We start from the raw sequence: 19024 nt of genomic DNA on the forward strand, positions 1-19024 counted from the left end.
CTTGCAAAGACTAAGCATGCCTTGTAACATAAAAAATAAAAAAATAAAAAAATAAAAATCTCTTTAATACTAGGCAAATGTTTAAAATACAAATTGGACGTGATCCCAGAGATTTTAGTGTTTTACATTTTATTTGAAAATATTTTCTTTTAAGGAATATATTTTCAAGCATGTGATTTTAATCACTAACTGCTTTTAATTGAAAAGACATGCAAAACAAATGAAATGTCACTCCTAATTGTTGTTAATCAGCTCTTTTTAGCAGCTGCTTCCCCTGTGCTCAAGTTAGATGAGCCAGTTTTCATAAGAAAGCGTGAATACAGTGCATTGACTCACTGAATGTGCCACTCACGCTAGAAGGGACATCAGACATCACCTAGCCTTCCTTCTTTCCTTTTACAAAAAGCACAGTGAGACTCAGTGAGGCTAGGTGACATACTTGTGATCACACAGCTAGTTTATTGCAGAGCTGTGTTTGAAAGTCAAGTCTCTTGACTTTGAGTTCAATAATTTTAACTAAGGTTATCTCTCAAAAGGGAGGCCTTACTGATGCTGGCAAGAACTCTTGTACTATGGAGAGCCCTTGGGCATGAGAGAATCATCAGGTAATCATTATCCAAAAAGAGCAAAAACAAAACAAAAAACTGTGTTTCTTGATCCCCATTGAGCCATAGGCAAAAAGGTTTCTTCCCTGCTCCCTTCAAATCTACTCTACTACTCTAAGGAGTAATATTTATTGAAAAAAGAAAGCAAAGAAATACCATCTAAAATACTAAGAGCCATTATTTCTATACATAAAGATGGGTCAAATTCTCAAAATGGAATTTATCATCACTCTTTCTAAATAATTGATATAAAGTATTTTATATTTCCCAGAAGACTTTCTTAAATTTTTCTTTTAAGAAAGTATATATAGAAGAAAATCCAAGTGCATTTTATGTGGCTGCATACTTCACCTGAAGCTATTGTTTAACAAAAAGTAAGGTAACCATCTACTGGTTAATTTTAATTAAAATTCATGATCAGGTCAAACCATATAAAACAATTAGTCATCAAAAAACTGAAAATATGATCTTTCATTAATAGACACTCTTGCAAACTTGATTGCTTATTAATATCAGGAACATAAAATTCAAGATGCTTCTAGACCAGTGTGTCAGAGAAAACTTCAGGTAAAGACAGTCAGTAGATAAGGTAAGTCCAGGGGTTGAGAGGAGATACTGTTACAAAATCTAAGGTATTATGAAGACATTTTATCTTTTAAGTCTCAGAGCTTCTTGAGCAGTTATAACCCTGATTGGTTCTATCCTCTGAATTGTGAAAAGTTCTCAACCAATTTCCGTTGAAGTTATTCCTCAAAGCCCAGAAATCTCCTTTTTTCCAAAAGAAGATTTCAGTTTCTATATTATATGGGAAGGCCATTTCTTCTGTGTCAGGGGGTCCAACTATTGATTAACTGGATATCCCAATAAAGATGGTGGCAAATTAGTCAATGACAAATTTGTCCATGGATTACATTCTCTAAGAAATGGGTAATCATTGCAAGCATAGCGCAAATCCTTTGCTTTTGGGGGCAAATGGAGTTTCAAATGGGCAATGATTAATCAGAGATGGCTCATTCTAATCAAAGCCATATTGAATAATTGGAAATTATTAATGCTAATGGTACCGTAGGTGAACAGCCAAATCCTGTGGATGATATATACATATATATGTATGTAACAAATATATTTCATTTGTTAATGAATGTACTGGATATCTCAGTGATCTGGTTTTTGAGAGGTAGGTTGTAGCACAACAGAGTCAGATATTCATGGAGATGGGGTAGGGTTTGTTGGAGGATGGCACAGGAGAGGCAGCAAACATGGGTCTTTTTTTCCCCTGCACATTTCAAACAGACCAAAAGAATATTTTTTTCCCTAATGAAGGTGAAGGATTGGAAATCCCAGACATGGCTTTCTACAGACTAGACTTTAACTCAAATGCATACTCTTTTTTATTGGAGGTAGGAGTGGGCAAGAAGTGGTGGCACGGGATAGTTCTAATATGCATCTGGGATAAGAGATATTAAAGAGACAAAACAAAGCAGGGCAGACAATATTAGGCCATGCCCAGAGAGGAGTATGTTGTCCACTGAAACAGAGAAAGCTCCAGGTGAGGCTATTATATAGTCTAAGTTATTTTCATAATCCAAGGTCTACCCAGTTGGTACTGACTCCATGGGATACATCTTGAGGCATTAAAAAGACCTTACCTCTGACCCATGCTTTCCTGTGTAACTGAAGGGGAAGAGGAACTCATTCCCATTTCCCTAAGTGTTTTTCTGATTCTATTTTAGAAAGAAGTACTATGTCCTCTGAAATATTTCTGATTCTTTATTATTGTCCATACTTTGAGCAAGATGGAGACATGAAGCCCAAACCTCTCTGATGTCAAGTAATGCATGAGTACCATTTTTTATCATCAAATAAGTGATCATCACTAGAAAATTCATTATTTTCACCATCAACAGTATCATCATCATCATTGCCATTATCCTCATCATATTCATCATGGTTATGATTATTGTAGTAATTTTCATCCTCTGAAGGATACTCTTCTATATCACTGGCACTACCGGTTCCACAGGCCAAGGTAGGTATTTTTTACATAAACAAAAGGAACCAACAAAGTCAAGATAAATTTTAATATCTATTCACTTTGAAAGCTAAAATACATAAACTATTGCTATCTAAGTTATTTATCAGCATAGTATATGACAAAAATATTTTTGCCACTACCTTCTAATAAAAGAAAAATCATGTCATCTTAAAGCAGCTCTTCAACAGGAAAAAAGTCATCAGTGTTCTATAAGCATTACTGTGTTTATGCATTTAACAGTCTTAATCTACTCAAACTTACTACAAGTATTTAATATCAGCAAACATTATGGCTGGCACTGATGCCAGGAGTGATTTAGATTGCTCCTGGGATCAGTTTGAATTAGAAGAGACAATGATATTTTCAGACTACTAGTAATTTTTTTTCCTCAAGTGCATTGAATCACACTCTTTAATCAGAGCATCAATAGACTATAATATCTAACCCTTACCCAGAGAATAGTAATGTTTATAAAAGTTCTCCATAATTAATTAAAGCGATGCCTTGAAAGTTTGAACCAGTATTTGTATGCCGTGACATCTAGTAACTATGTCAATCAATCAAACAACTGAAACTTCCGGTCTTACTAAGTTAGTCAGTTCTTTACAGACCCAGTCAATGACAAGCTGAATCAAACTGGTCCCAATTTCGCACATTAAAGCATAGACATTTTCAACGATGAACAGCATTTTAGATAAAATTATTATAGGCATAGGGTCAAAATATATCTTCAGGCCCAACAATACTGAAAGAAAAAAATTATAAAATTTAAGATGTAAGAACAATTGACCATACATAAACTCATTAATAAAAACATTGGCTTAATAAATGCTTCTTTTAACAAGGCAGCCATATTAGTGTTATCAAACAACAATGCAAACTGTGTTCCATCCATATACTGTACCTTCAATTAGTTCTTAATTTGTCTAATACTAGAAGATGTTAATTTTATCCTTTCTTAAACTTAAGAATAACAAACAGTTTTTGCAAAGTTTAGTATTTTAACATTACTAATTATTCTTATACCACCATGAAATCCAATTAGAAAAATAATGATTTTACTAATGAAAAGAATAAACCTTTCTTTACTAGCTGAGCTCCAACAATTTATAACATTTTACAAACAAAAATACTCATACATATTAATATTATCCTCCTAATTTTTATTCCAAGATCAGAAATTAATTTGGCAAAGGACACAGATATTTAACATAAATATTCAACTTATAAAGTGGATTCATTGCATAAGTTAAGATTTTGTTAGTGTTAATAATAAATGTTTTTTCTTGATATATAATGAAACAGAATAAATATTGAAATACCTTTGCATAACTAATGTTTCTCCCACTTGAAATTAGAAGAAAACCACCACTCAAGCTACTCTGCTTTATCATTTAGCATGGTGTTCCCCTTCAGTTCCACAGAGAAGAAACACTAAAAATTAATTATGACATTTTGCAAACTATAAAAAGCACGATTACTTCATAAAATCTCTATCAAAGGATTAGGGTGTGCTAATGTTTTTCTACTTACAATCCCTAAGGTTTAAGAAACTGTTCAAATTGCATTTATTGTTTAAACACTTGTGAAGTTATTTTCTCCTCTGGAAATGCTCATCATTTGAAGGTTTGGAGAAGTGTTCAAAACACCCTGACTTGTCCTTGTGTTACCCAAAAAGGAAACAGAAAAAAAGAGCCCGATTCTTGTCTTACCGGAAAGATAAGATTTACAGATGGGAGACAGAAAGGGTTGTGTAGGAAAAATATTTTAAAAGATTTATTTAGGAAAAGAAGAGTAAGCCTCCAAGAGTGGGAGGCTGATTCAAGGAGGAATCGTGGTGTTCTTTGTCTCCTCTTTCTCTTATACCCTCGCTTAGATGTGCTCTTTTGATTAATTGATGGCTCTTGTCCCTTTGCGCATGTCCTTACCCCTGGTGTACATAGAAAAACCCAAAGGGGTAGCCTAAACCGCAATGTTAATTATACGATGAACACTGGGTCCTGTCTGGTTAAGTCCTTTCTGCTACCACACAGTTGAGGCTGTCAGGTTCTAAGTGGTTTCTTGCTGGCACTCATTTAGAAGTGAAGTCCCTTTATGCTGGAAGTGGGCGGAATGGCATCCTCCAGACCGTCCTCCCTCTCCTCTACCAATCTGCCTGGTGCCCTCACTTATCTAACTACGTAACATTTGGAGTTACTAAAAAGGACAAAGCCTGCTCGTACCACACTAGGAAGGGTGGGCTAAAGGAGTAGTTATCTGCTGAGGCAACCCTGCCCCTCCCCCACACAGGGACTATTTAGCAAACTAAGAAAATATTTTTGGTTGTCACATCTAGGCAGGGGGTTGCTACTGGGACGTAGTGGTCAGAGGCCAGGTATAGTGAGAAACTTCCTACAATGCCCAGGACAGCCCCAGTCCTGTCCTACCTCATCCCAGCATAAAGAACTGTCCAGCTCCAATGTCAATAGTGCCAAGGTTGAGAAACCCTGGGCCAACAGGATTGAGAATGACAATCTTAAAAGGAAAGGATTACATTATATCTAAATAAAAAGCTTTACTCTGAAATCAGTATAACTACAATTATACTTGTAGTGTCCGGCAAATAAATTCATCAAAAGAGAGTCAGAAATGTAAATGGAAAGAAACTAATCACACATGTACATTAAATTCATTTGTATAAACATCACTTTTCTATGCCAGTAAGCTGACTATAAACGTATTTTTGTACAGACTATCTTATCTTGTGGTTAATTAAACTTTTAATAATCTTGAAATCACTAATAAGTAATATCTAATTTTATGAAAATATAAGTAGTTTAAATGTTTCTAGGAGGAGAAGCTTTTAACTTTGCTCATTTTTATGCTAGGCCATAATAGCAGGAAACTAATTTCTATTTGTCACCAATGGAAGTTCCAGGATTTACACAACAACTTGAAATTACAGGTAGTAAAATCAATACACGTTTAAAATACAATATTTCAATTTAAGTGAATCCAACTAGTGTCTAATGATCAGACCATCTGACTATAGAACTGGGAAGGTCCTGATTTCCTCAGCTGATCTTTGGTTGTCAACTAAAATTTCAAAGTCAAGTGTTGAGTCAGTGTCCAAGACATGTTCTTATTCAATCAGAGTTAAAGCTATAGATGACAAAGAAAAACTTAACACATGGGAAACATTATTTATACATAGAAGGCATTATTCTATTGATCTGATATGAAAAAAATCCAACTATTTTCCACTTATGTTATCTTAAATCTAGTGTTAGTTATTATTTTTTTAAATAAAAATGGTGAGTATACTTGACATGTGACAATATCATAGGAAAAACCACAGTGGTTTAAATAACCAGGTTTTTATAGATATTTTCACAATACTATAATGTCATTCTCTTAGTGATTTACTGATATACAGTCAGTAGACATAAGTTAACGACAAAATATAAGAAATTTTCTATGTCTCATGATATCTCTTAATTTGCATCATATTGAGTCATAATGGATAATCCAGGGGACAGTGCAGGAAAAAACAAGAGCATGACAGCAGAATTATCACTAGCTTCAGTCTACCAGAAAGCTGCTCTAGTTCATCCTTTACCTATTGAAACAATGCCTTTTCCTTATTCTACTGAAAGAGCTGTCATAAATGTCAAAAGATATGACAATTCTTGACAGTTAAGGATTAGAAAATAAATGCTTCAAAGGATAAAGTTAGTAGAAAGGAATTTTTAGTTTAACACTCTTTTGAACTGGGACATTTTGGGGGTTTTAATCTCCTTTTTAAAGACCTACATTAATTAAAGTTTACCAAGTAAGGTCATAAATAAGCAAAGGTCTTTTCAGTCCTTGTGCATCTACAAGTCTCAGTTTAAAAGGGTGGGATGAACGGGACAAAGAGAGGTACAGGCTTAAATGTAACAGGAAAATATTGTATGTTCTATTTGGAAAGTCACATGTCTTGATAAGATTTTTTTTGACTAAAATGTTCTTAAAATCGAGTACCAAACTATAATGTTCACAAATACATTCTGTAGTATTAATAAGTTACTATGATTAAAGTATGATAATTGAAGAGTGTAGTAAAAATAAGAAAATAATTTATCTTGACTAAAAATTAATGTAAATGTCTTATATGTCAAAGCCAGTATAATATTATATTTCCCCTCTGGAAATCAAAGCAGAAGTTAAAATTGTAGGTATCCACAGCCTCTGTATGTTATCACAGCCTCAGTAAGCCAATAGTTACAAGAAAAATGGCTTAAGGAAACATATATAACTACCAAAAAGGTCTTCAAAGTGAATGTAGCTACATCGAAATAAATTGTTACAAGAGGAATCTCTTCATCAATGATGCCCAATGCATTGAGGTGTGTGATACCTACAAAGTCCAATTTGAAATTCCCTCTAAAAATCCCTACTATTGTAAATAAATACACCAATTTGCTTTGACCTACCTTCTTAGAAGATGCTGCTCCTTGTAAAATACTCTATATGTAATGAAAACCAAGAACAAGGATGCTACAACAGTGATCTGAACTAAAGAAGGGAGTTTACTAATAACAGGAAAAAACACCTAATAAAGATTAAATGTATCCCAATTCCATGAATAATTCTGGAATTAAAGAATGCTTTCTGAAACAAAAATGCTTTCTGAGAGTCTACTTTTTTAACTGAAGTATAGTTGATTTACAATATTGCATTAGTTTCAGGTGTACAGTCTGAGAGTCTTGATACACATTTGCTGAAATAGAAATTTTCTCGGTAGTATTTCTTAAGTATTTGAAGAAAAATCATTGCAACAGGAAAAGATGATTTACTCAAATTTGAATATTAACTATGGAATAACAAAGTACTGACTACAGTTTAGAATGAATGGTTTACACAGAATTATACTCTAGTTTCATGAACATAATATCATGCACAAGAAGTCTGAATATTAAGGTGATACTCAGGTGATAAACTTTGAAGTTATGTTTTGATTATCAAACTAATTTAATGTAATCACAATTTCTCAAAAATCTGACAACACTGGGATATATATTTTTGAAATGTAGTAAAATCCTATCAATGACAGTAGACTGGTAGACATTTAGTAAATGCTGGTTTTAACTTCTGAAAAAGACATTTTTCTCTGATCAAAATTGTTTGTGATTTGGCAAACTGCCAAGCAGTGGAATAAATATACTTAATAAATACAAAATCAAAGAATCTAATAATAAACAACTTGCATTTTAAAACTGCATTACTCTAAAATCAAATGTATACTATTAAACTATTGGATTATTAAACTAACTGAACTCTTTACCACACTTTGCATTTAACTTAATTTTTATTATCACCAGAATTATTTACATTTGTAGCAATTGCTATTAACTGTATTAACTAGGTATTTTAATGTAATTTAATTATTTTTATTAGGAAGTAGGCTAAAATACTCAAGCTATCTCTAAGAAAGGCAAGTTTCAAAGTAAACACACTTGAAATGTGTTTACCAATTTATTGAATTACATCACTTTTTATGAATAATGTCATATAAAAGATCAGTGATGATGATCATGCTCAACTGACTTTTAAAATAGAATTCTCTATCATATCTGGTTCCATGAGTTAATTCACATAGAAAATTTCTGGGGTGAGGGGAAGAATTTAAATTTATCTTTAGTAAAATAATTAGCTTGACTAGAATAGGATCTGGGCACCTAAATTACCATCAGAATATATATGATGCATATATGAACATTTATATTTATATGTATTTATAAATATATTTAATCCATATTAAATTTATATTTATTAATACGTATATATACACCTTCTGATGGTGACTTAAGTGAGACCCCTTTCACTTTCATAATTTTCCTTATTTGGGGGATAAATTATATAGTTCTTTTCATTTTATGCAACAGAAATAGGTAAACAGAAAACCAGATGAGCATAAAGTAGAGGTAAAAAATACACCCAAAGATACATGTAAGGCACCCAAAGATGATTCCTTTTTGAATCTACAAATGGAATGTGAACTGTACAGGTCAAACCGTTTGTCCACTCTCTGTGAAAATCATTTGAGAAAACAATATTTAAAGTAACTACAAACTTTGCCTAAACAATAATCAAAATAAGCAGCTATCCTTTAAAGAAACTACTGATACCTGAAACTAGGACAGCAAATCCAGTTATTTGTGTGAAAGCACAGATTTATGCAGTCAGGTTTTTTTTGTGGGGAAAAACAATGAAAAAAATCTTTCAACATCACACTAACACAAAATACAAAAGCTGCTGTCAGTAAAAAGAATTATCAATAATTCATTGTGGCAATGCACTGCAAATATCGGTGAATCAACTATCACTAACTCATTGGCACAATCACAAGTTAAAGAAAGCTTAACAGACACAGCAGATGAAAGAACTGTCAATAAACTGTGTAGCAAAGCATGAAAGTACTCTGGAATAATTCTTGAGGCTACGTAAGACAACAGTTTATGTTTACTTACAGCCATATCTAATTAATACACTATGCCTTAAAATGAGGGGAAAAAAGAACTCAAAAATAATTGCTTCACCAAATTCCACAGTTGTCTGGTAAAAGCAGGAGGTTACTTGGTAAAATGCTATTCTTACATTAATCAATACCCAAATAAAGCCAGCCACTAACTTGTGAGGTATGTAGAACATTATCTCAGACAGGAGTCAATTTTTTGTCTCAAACCTTCAATAGTCTACATTATAGAAGACCAAACATAGTTAAAATGAGATCACTATTTACAAAACATCAAACAAAACAAATGGGGAAAATTTTTTAATTACTTTTTACTTAAATTTGCCATAATATAATTATATTTGTATAGACAAATATAATTCAAGAAGTCATATCTAATAAATAAATAACCAAAAAATCAGACTTCTAAGAGTTAAAAGGATTAAAACTTCAGTTCTATTAATCTAGCTATTCTGCGTGATTAATAAATAAGCTGGGTTTCTATGTGAGACCTCTAGCTTTATAAAAGTACTTTCATTATACCATTTAGGTATTTGATCTTGAGTATCATTTGAAGGACTAAAGCAAAACTCCAGGCACCTAAATATGCCTGAAAACTCAAGATGGGTTTTCTGGAGAAGATGGATTTCAGAGAAATGTCTAGAATCCTAAAAGCTACAGATGGATAAACTAGTTCAGCCTATATAGAAACCAGCCAACAGTGTTCCAATGAAGTGCCATATACACTTTTCCCAATGAGGAAATTTTCACTTTTCCAGTCCCATGAGTATATCTATTTTAAGGGGCTTTCCCATACCATGACAATGGTCTCCAAGGGCTTGCAAATGAAAGGATGGTCATTGCTACTTCAACTTAGAGTGTTCTAGACTAGGTTGAATGCTAGGATAATGATGTATTTTAGGGGGATATAAGGTGTTGAAGGAGATGTTTTGGCTCCGTAGCTGATCCTTTTAGGAATCACTTCCCTCACAGTAAAATTAAAAGGTTTAAATGCCTCCTGAAACTGTTAAATCTTTAAGTCCTCAGAGAAAAAGCAGTGAGATACCACTAAGTAAAGTCAAGAATATAAAAAGCAACATCAGAACTTACAATCTTTCTGTGTATTCAACCAACATAAGTAGCCTTCATTTTATATTTATTTATTTATTGAAGGGAGTTGAATATCTGAGTTAATTGAATATTCATTAATTTGTAACTAAACATGATTATATTTCCAGCCCTTTGACAGCTATATGCGCTCTCATATTCATCCATACAATCATTCAGTGACTTAAATAAAGCACTATTCAACTAAAAGTAACCTATAAAGTTTTACACTTCTTAATTTATTTATAATCCATTAAATTCGGTTTCTTATTTATGCATCCCTGAGTTGTTTAGAGCATCACTTTGTTCTTCTGTTAGCTATTTACTTCATTATTTTCCTTATTGACAGCAAAGCTCTCCTTCTCCCCAGCCAAGCTACTTTTAAATAGATGCTTCTAAGCAAACTCTTATCCTCAGAGACTATAATGACCCCTTCATAAACCAGGAAAACATACTAGTTTCCGTGAAAGGAAAGTCTAACAAATCTCCTGCTTGGAAAAATGGTATTTAAAACCTATTTAATTTAGAATGACTAAAAATTAAAAAAAAATTCAAATTTAGCATTACATCTCTCTCCTAGAGAATCCACTGCAAAAATAATAATAATAATAATAATAATAATAATAATAATAATAATAATAATAATAATAATAATAATAATTGTGACTGACTTACAAGGAAAGAAAGAAGAAAGTGGAAAAGCCTTCACTGTGAGAAAAGACAAGATAAGAAATCTTATTTTTTAAAATGGCATATGAATGAGATGTAAATAAAGCAATTCCAGATGGTAGAAGCTGTGTATGAGAAAGTATTCACATTAGCAGTATCAAGAGTCATATGGAGGGCCAGGAGGAGGCAAAGACAAATGAAGAGAAGGAAACATTTGATTCAAGAGGCAAGCTAAAGAAGGTAAATGGTATTTTGTTTGTTTTAAATTGAACTAGGGCCAGAAATAAACATGGAGCCAGTGGCATTGACTGAGAAAGAGAATCATGTTGTCATATTTTTCTCTGTATACATATATAAAATATGTATGAAAAGTTTAGGTGGTAAAATAAGCTTTTTAAAGAGAATAAAGGATAATTGTAAAAAAAATTGGGAAGACTGTACAGTTAAACTGTAGTGCAAAACCAGTAACTATTCTTTCTAGAACACTTTTCTTCAAGGCCTTCAGCAAATTTTGTATCTTTTTCTTATTTCGTTCATTTTTATACCTGCCTGTTAGATAAGGATGGTTTTCATTTTCTCCATTATATGGGAGAGGAATTGGAGGCATAGATAACAAGTTTGAGAATTAAGGTTATAGAAAGGCTCATGTAATTACCACCATTAGCATAGGAAACAGCATGTTCATCAAAAAGATTTTATTTCCAATTTCAAAACTGTTTTGCAGATAAACATCGGCAGAAAGTATCACAGCAATAATTGCAGATCTAGTAAAAAATAAAATATCATAAATTAATGAAAGTCTTGGGTGAAAATCTACTAAAAGTAGATTTAGAAATTTTTACTTTTCTGAAGATATGAAGACTTAAAAACAATTCCATGTTCTTAGTGGCAGAATGACCAATTCAAGATAAAATGTTCTTTTCATATAATAAATACGTTTTCCTCCTTACTATCATTAGTGTAAAAATATACTCCCTGCAACGCCTCTTATTAAGCTCCCTGGAGACAGTGACTATTTTTCAAACATATTTTTATCCTTCAAGACTTTGTACACTGGGCACTCATTAAATATATGTTAAATTTAGGTGACTGGAATTAGACTAAGGTATTAGTTAGTTACTGTTACGACTAAGACAATATTTAGTAGATCAGTGCTCCATTCTTTAGAATTTTACTTCCTTTTATTGAAGAAGCTTAAAATAATGGACTTCTATATTCAAAATAAGCAAAAGGATGAGAAATGTTCATGAGAACGCTCTCCATAAAATAAAATTCCTGATTAAATGAGATCTCAAGGACAAATGTAAATTAGGTTAGATAACCCCAAACTTCATTTTATAATATTCGACTTTTAAATTCTTTGTTTTATTTAATGAAACAAAGTTTAAAATTACTTTTTTCAAAAGGTCATTTATATGTATTTCCTCTTATATATCTTTGCCCTACTTTTCTTAGTTTACCTGCAAGTTTACAGATGTCAACATGCAGCAATTAACATATCATACCATTAAATATTCTTTCAGTGCATTAAAAAAATAGGTTTTTTAATGAAGGGTCATCTAGAATTACATCTTACATTTCATAGCAAATAAAAAATACATGGACAAGCATAGTTTTATTGTTTTAGTTGCTAAAAGATAGAGATTTCTGTGTGCATGTACATGGATGCACACAGCTCTTTATTCCGATGCACTGAGCTCTTTAGTAATGAATATTTAACATTTTATGGATAAAACTTGTTATCACATATTTGTAGAATAATATTGGTGGAGCTATATTAACTTCTGCAAGCAAAAGACCGATGTATAAAGAACATTTCAAAAATAGTTATTTAAGCTCTGTGTTTTACAATTAAATTGAACCTAATACTTTCCTTCCTCTGTTATCTTCTACCTGCATTCAGAAAGTAAAAGACACCTCAACAAATACATACTAAGATTTAATTTGTGGTCAAAGCAATTTAGTTGATGTATTATGCTACTGAATTATTCACACTTTTTTTACTGATTTTAATGAAGATGACTATAAGCTGATAATTGCAAAGGGAGAATATTAATTTCTTTGGTATTTGATTTTGAAGTGAGAACTACTTTTCACATATATTTTATATTTTTTGCTGAAGAATAATTCTTCAAAAACTCACCCAAATTTACATAAAAACATAAAGCTTGATGAAAGCATAAAGCTATATGAATTATTTTATTGATCAAATTAAATCAAAGTCAGGCATTTTCCCCCAAAATGAACCTTATTGCTTTTATCATCACTTCTGAGCAAGAAGTTACCACTTCTGGTACAAAAACTTTACCAATCCATTAATATTTTTTGGGTCTAAGAGTGAATCAAAGATCATACTTTAGTTCACTAAGAGTGTTGTTATATAGTCGGTATAAAGCAGTGTAGACAGAAAGAATGATTTATGCTGAACTAACTACCCACATTGGGACATTCATTATCTTAGATTATTAGCATCGATCAGAATTATGGGAACCAAGTAGATCTGTATAACCAAACCTCATGTTTTCATTAAGGAGTTCTATACCAAATAATTTTGTCTTTTGTAAACATATATTTATTTAGAGTTTAGTCATTCCTTTTGGCATGCACAAGATTAAGTAAGCATCAAATTGTTTTTTTACCTAGATACAGTGAACAATAGAATAAAGATCTGTGCCCAATAATAATCAACATAAAATTTTGCAGTATTTCTTAGTTGCTATAATCAGGTCAAAGGGCAGAATGTGAGTAAATTAATCAAACTTGGGGACACATTTGCACCTCAGTCTCGATTTACAAATTTTAGAATTGAGCTATATAAAGTGTCCTACATGTATGTGTTTTATGGAAACTCCTAATAACACGTGTGTCTAATGAAAGGCATTAGTGGACTATGAATATTAACCAGGACTCTGATAATAGCAATGAAGTCAAAAGTTACTTAATCCTATTAGTGTCACACTCTCATTTTAATAAGACCTGACAGCATTAATAAAGATCCATTTATGAAGAGAATGAGTTTTATGTTGTCACTTTTCCCCACTGGAGTGCACTCTGATAATAACCCCCAGCTCTCAGGGACCTAATAGTCATTAGCATTTGATTGTCATCTCTTTTGCTTTTTAACACAGATCAAAAATGTTAAGCTGCACATCACAGTATTCAGAGAATATAAAATCAAGTTATCTTAAACCTTAAATTCTAAAGGAAACTTCAGGTTATAGTTGAAAAATGAGGAAATCACTATATTCAAACTCTTCTGAGCCTTTTTAGAGGCAACGATGCTTTCAAAAGCAGTTAAACACACTCTTATAGCATATTTTGGTGGGGGGATTAGGTTTATTAATTTTAATGCCAGTACTGGGGATCGAGCCTGGAACCTCATGCATGCTAAGCATTCACTCTACCACTGAGCTATACCCTCCCCCATGTTATAGCATATTATGCCTGCAATGGCTTTAATGAACCTTTATTCACTTCTGATACTACACATTACTTTGAACTATGGTTACATATGTTAAAGAAATATTAATTCCTTCAGAATCATAAAGTTTGCTTGCTCTTTGTCTCCACAATATATTATTCGATGTCTCATTCTTGGAAATTGTATTCAAGGTTACCAAATCTAATGGTAGATGAAGTTTTCACAATTTGAATCTTCTAATCCCAGATTTCAAAGTAAATCTAAGTCTAACCTTGGTTGTGTAAATCCAAGCTCTTGATCAACAGGGGAGATGTTTAGTTCTCATCTAGTTTTAAAAGTAAAACCAAATCTATCTTGCTTTAAATAAAATAGAAACAAGGGCTCAAATCTTGATTATGTGAAAATACTCTGTCCAAGATTAAAATTTTGTACTGAGCTTGATGGGAGAGATGAAGATGCTTTATGGGATGGGCAAAAGTGTGTCAGGGCTTTGAGTGGGATCACCAATCTGAGAAAAACTTGATCTTCACGCTCCGTCGGCACAGTCAACCTTTGAAACATCGTCATGCCTGCCTCAAGGGAACCAATCAACATGCTGTCACTGGGCTATTATAGAAATATTACTGCTGATATATGTAAGGGAAGATGAACATCTGAAGCAGAAAATGAAGACACATGTAATATCATTACACAAAATAATTTCCTCTGAGTTCCAACCATGGGAAGAAGTAGGACCCTGTGGTTTATGCACATATCCTGAGTCAGACTAGGTGCTTGAAGTATATCTCTATTTGTGAAACTCCTGGCCTCTCTGACAATGAGACTTAGAAAAGGAAAAAAAAAAGCTTTATAAATAACAGGCCATCAGAATAATAAAGTGAAAGTTAAAGAGACATTGTAATATCCTACTCCTGGACAACAACTCTGTCAAATACTCCAAGGGTTCAATGAGGTATAGATATAGATATAGATATAGACAGAAGATACATAGATGCAGATAATTATATACATATATATAGTGTACACTAAGATAAGTGTATAGATACTATATAGAATATATATTTTAAAAATATATTATTTAATAACATTTAATACAATAATATATTTATGACATATAAAATATTAAAATGGCATATATAAACACATACACATCATGTGTGTATATGCAGGTGTGTATATATATATACATATAGTTATACATCTTTAGCACAGGTAGTGCACATTAAGGGAAATTATATCAAAATATCAAGGGGAATGAATTCTCATTATAGTATGTCTTCACTTGAAACACGGAAAATGGAAGATTTCACTTCAGGATGATTTTTTAAGTGGCAATTCACATCGAAAACTTTTATAGATGATTTTTTCTTAGAGTAACTTAACCTCTCAAAAAGTTGAAAATTAACCTTGCCAAGGTCACACAGACAAGTTTTATTTTAACAGAATTTTCTTTGTACTAAGCGTAATCACGTCATTAGTTCATGCCTCACTTTCTTGTTTTTCTTCTTTCTTTTTCTTTTTTTCCCCTCTTATTCCTTCTTGTTAAATTATGCACTTGCTGTGATCCCCACCCTCAAGGTTATTTAACTGTCTTTCTGTCTGTCAATCAAATTTAAGAGTCAGAAGACCTTTTTCTGGTTCCCAATTCTATTATTTACTAGTCATATGATCATAAGCAAAATAAATTATTACTGTGAAATGCGTTTTGCAAATATTTAAAATGTGGAATAATAGTGGTTATTATTACTGGTTATGCCAAAGCACACCTAATACCATAAAATGCATAAATTAAAATAAATATTAAAGTTTTGAAGATCAATATTGTATGTTTTGTCTTATGGTACTTTTTATTGTATACATATTGATACATTTATCTAATGCCTCTATTTTCAGTTAATTACCTTAAATTAATTAATATAGAATTGTCGATAGCAAGACACTTTCATGTTCAAATTGATTTAATTTTCTCTAGAATTTTTTTATCTCCCCCTCCTTCCCTTTGTTATCTGAAGTTTTCATATAAATTTTATATTTCCTTACTTAAGATAAACTGTGATTTTGCTAGTCTTGTCTATTCAACAACAACGGAACAAGCTATTATTAATTAAATTCTCATCCTATTCTGCAGTATAGATGGTATCTTAAAATAAATTATTATGGTTGGCCTATGTACTTTCAAATTGTAACATTTATTAAAGTTTATGAATGAATCATAACATGTTTCTTTTCTTTCTTTTTATTTAACCTCCCTTTCCCCCCCAGCATACATACCACCTTCATGGTAGGACCTTCTTGTAAGTCAAAGTGCACTCGTTAACCCATGTCACAGCCCTCTGCAAGCCCGGGGCTATGTTCCGTGTTCCGTAGGCATTATTTTTAACAAGTAGTCAGGACAGTGTTTGCCCATGGGGTCATACAAATGCCCAAGTACTTTAGATACATCATATAGTTCACTTCTGGCTTATTACACATTCTAAAACAGAATGAAATTTTAGAGCATGTCTATTTCTAAGACTCATCTAGTCAGCCTGTCTTTCTGTCACTTGCTGACAACCTTTCAAAGAAATTCAAATGAAAACAGACTTAACAAACCTAAATTATGCTAGTAGGTTTATTTGTTTTATTTGAATTTGTTAAGCAGCTTTCAAGACAAATCAGAAATTCTTGAAAGTTTGTTAAGCTGCCCTGAGGGAGACATGACAAAATTATTCTTTTAGTAAAACACTGCATTTCAAAATAACACAATTGTCAAGACAGTTGAGTGGAGAGATCCTATTACTAATTCCTAATTTAAATTTGGTAAGGTCCCGTTTTCATTTTAATATGTCAAGTTTTATTTTCTTAATAAACTGTTTTTCTTTGTTTACACTGTGCTGTCCAATATGGTAGCCACCTACCATATGTGGCTATTAAAATTAAGGTTAAGTAAAATTAAAAAATCAGTTCTTCAGTAAAACTAACCACATTTCGAGTACTCCATAGCCACATGTGGCCAGTAGCTACCATATTGGACACCACAGATTATAGAACTTCCATCATCACTGCCAAAAGTTCTATTGGACAGTGTTACTTTAGAAATAGTACCCATTCTGCTACACAACCTACTATTTAAAGTGATAAGCCTCACATTTCTAATAAGTCAAATGTTTCAAAGTATCTCCAAAAATCTTCTAGGCAGGTGTATCTTCCCTCTACTTAGTACTTATTCTTCCCAATTCTGCCCCTGTGACATTTATATCATCATCCTCACATAATGATTGAAGAAACTAAGGGTCAGAAAGATTAAGCTGGAGGTAGCTTGTCTAGTCGGTGGTAAGCACAAAATTGTAATGCATTTCTTTCTGACTCCTGTATATTTTTCCATTTCATCAGATAAGGAGACCCCATTGCAGGGACCTTACCTAAAAATGCTCATTTATAAATCACCCATCCTTTTTCTGTTTTTACTTCTTTTTTTCCCCAAGAGAAGAAACTATCTCTATTTTATGAAAAGAAGCTATGAACATACTTCCAACGAGCATCTATATGGAATGACCTCAAAAATGAAAGACGACCCAGACCCTAATTCACTAGGCGTTACAAAGTACAACTTGACTGAAAAAATGACACATAAATCCATTTTCCATTTATAGCAACAAGAACAACAACAAAAGGAGTAGGTATAAGGGGAAAACACTTAAAATATGCCCTAACTTCCTTGACCATGTAAAGTAAAAATCTCTGTACCTCCCTTTATAACTCAAGCTAAAGTAGAAAAGTGTTCTGTGGACTAATAGTGTTTTGGAGTAAAAATCTCTTGTTCTGAGCTCACACTGAGTAGTATCTTTTCATAAGAAATTATACAGCAGCACAATTATAATGAAATACTAATTGCAACAAGAAAAGATGGCGGCTGCAGAATTTAACTCAGCCTTAATAGATATTCTAATGCCTCTCTTTATACCAAAGGGAAATAACCCATTAGCTACTTATACTCACACACAAATTTGTATTTCACTTGAAATCACTCAAAAGATCTGCAGAGTTTGATTCCTGAATGTATTTATAAACAAACAGATCTTCACAACGTATCAGTATCATCTCAGAAGTTTTCCAATATTACACATCCTCCAGGCTAAAACCTCCAGATGATATACATCAAAATATATTATTTATGTGTTCTTTGAATACTTGTTTAACATTGGTCATTATGATAGTCATAATCTGGTAGTGAATAGTCAGAAAATGTTCATAAAACTTTGAAAATCCCTCGACTACATCTATATTATATCTGCACACGTGTTCTTTTCCACATTTGCCAAGATCATTCAAGTGAATTGTACTATTTCACATGCCCAAGTCTGAGTTTTCCACATACCAGATTGGTAATTAAAAAAGAATCACCCATTCACTTGATAAATGCAGTCCCTCTGAACATATTTCAAAGAATATCAAATATTCCATCTATTCTTCCCTTTGCATTCCTCACCCCAAGACCCAAATCAAACCAAAACAGGTTATTCAGGTTAAGCAAAAAATTTTGGCTAAAAAACTTACTTACCCTTTACAGGAAATGTTCTGTGTTTTCAAAGAAGTGGAACAAAATGAAAATATTTAACACTAACAACACCCAGCTAAAATTTAATCTCATTTTGTGACTCAAGAGATGCTTAAAGATCTTACCTTCATTTGAAATCAGCATGAAGAATATTTTTCATGTTATTCTATACATG

The 19024-nt window shown here is 32.3% G+C and overlaps 1 protein-coding gene across 6 annotated transcripts in view; it reads right to left on the minus strand.

Annotated features, from left to right (window-relative positions):
- Positions 1 to 19024, minus strand: part of PCDH11X (protocadherin 11 X-linked) — a 590766-nt gene that overhangs the window by 526498 nt on the left and 45244 nt on the right. The window lies entirely within an intron of this gene.

The sequence above is a fragment of the Camelus dromedarius genome, chromosome X (genome assembly GCF_036321535.1).
Source record: "Camelus dromedarius isolate mCamDro1 chromosome X, mCamDro1.pat, whole genome shotgun sequence".
Lineage (NCBI taxonomy): Eukaryota > Metazoa > Chordata > Mammalia > Artiodactyla > Camelidae > Camelus > Camelus dromedarius.